This window comes from Gavialis gangeticus, unplaced genomic scaffold (assembly GCF_001723915.1).
Source record: "Gavialis gangeticus isolate Ggan-Ray unplaced genomic scaffold, GavGan_comp1, whole genome shotgun sequence".
In the NCBI taxonomy this organism is placed as follows: Eukaryota; Metazoa; Chordata; order Crocodylia; family Gavialidae; genus Gavialis; species Gavialis gangeticus.
The window spans coordinates 816,187-817,378 of record NW_017729019.1 but is presented as its reverse complement, the minus strand read 5'-3'; positions in this window follow the sequence as shown (position 1 = coordinate 817,378).

Below are 1,192 nucleotides of genomic sequence, written 5' to 3'. Positions count from 1 at the left end.
ACTGCTCTGACAGCATCCACAGGTCCAAGGTCCTTTCAAGTGGGTTTGATGGCAGGATCAGGACCTTAATCACGTCCCCTGAACTTTGCAAAGCTGTGGGAAAATGCCAAACGTTGGCTGGGCCCCCTACTTTGTCCCCAGCTCTTTCCTGAGCCGAAGAATTGGTGTCTGTCTGGGAGAAGGCCCCCGTCCCTCCCTCCCAGAAGGAGCTGCATCCTGAGTTCCTGAGTGCCGTGTGAAAAAAAAATGGCAAAACTTAACATGTGTTTTTCCTGCTAACACGTTTTCCCCACAGATTTGGAATGAAACTTAGATCATCTCCTATCACACACTGGCTAGGCCCTGGCTCCCACCCACAGCGACTGTCCACCCCCCACACACTGGGCCAGAAGGGATACGGGAGTGGAAAATTCCTCCATGACTTGGACCCATCTGCCCCTAAGCATTTACCTGGTGTCTGTACCCCCTACCCCCCAGGACATGGCTGGGCTGAGTAGAAGAAAGGCCCGGTTCAGCCCTTGGTGAGGGTCCCCCAGTTGCAAGGGCCCATCCCTGCCCCGCCCTACACCGCAATGCCAGCCTCAGGGCGCTAGGGAGGAGGGGTGCAGCACTGGCATGCATGGGGGTACAGGGATAGAGGACGCCCGTCACATGCCTGAGGGAGCGCTGGGACATCAGGGGATGGAGTCACGATTGCTGCAAGCTCTCAGCCAGCCCGTGCTCCACACTGCAGGTGGGGCCAATGTGTGCATCAGGGCCTGCATTTCCCTGGGTTTGATGGAGCTGGGTCAAGGCCTGCTGCCCCTTCCCTCTCATATTGCAGTCCTGGAGCAGCTGGAGCCTCCTCCAGAGGCAATGCATGACAGGGTGTTTGCACAGGAGGGGAAAACCCCTGCCGTTTCCCTGGCTGGGACATTGCCCGGGGCTGCTGTGTCAGGACAAGCACTGCCCTGAGCCCCGAGAGCAGAGGCTGTCAGAGCTGCTGCGGCTCGGTGCTGCAGGGGGTCGGAGGAGTTTGGCCTCTTTCCTCACTGAGCAGAAACTGAAAACCCCAAAGAGAAGTCCAACAACTTCCTATTCTCAAGAATGAGGAAGGGCCAGAGGCCACTTACTGGAATCCCCCCTCCGGCCCCCCTCCCTGCCTTTCTTGTAAGCACCAACCAAAATATATTGCAAAACCCACACGGAGGCG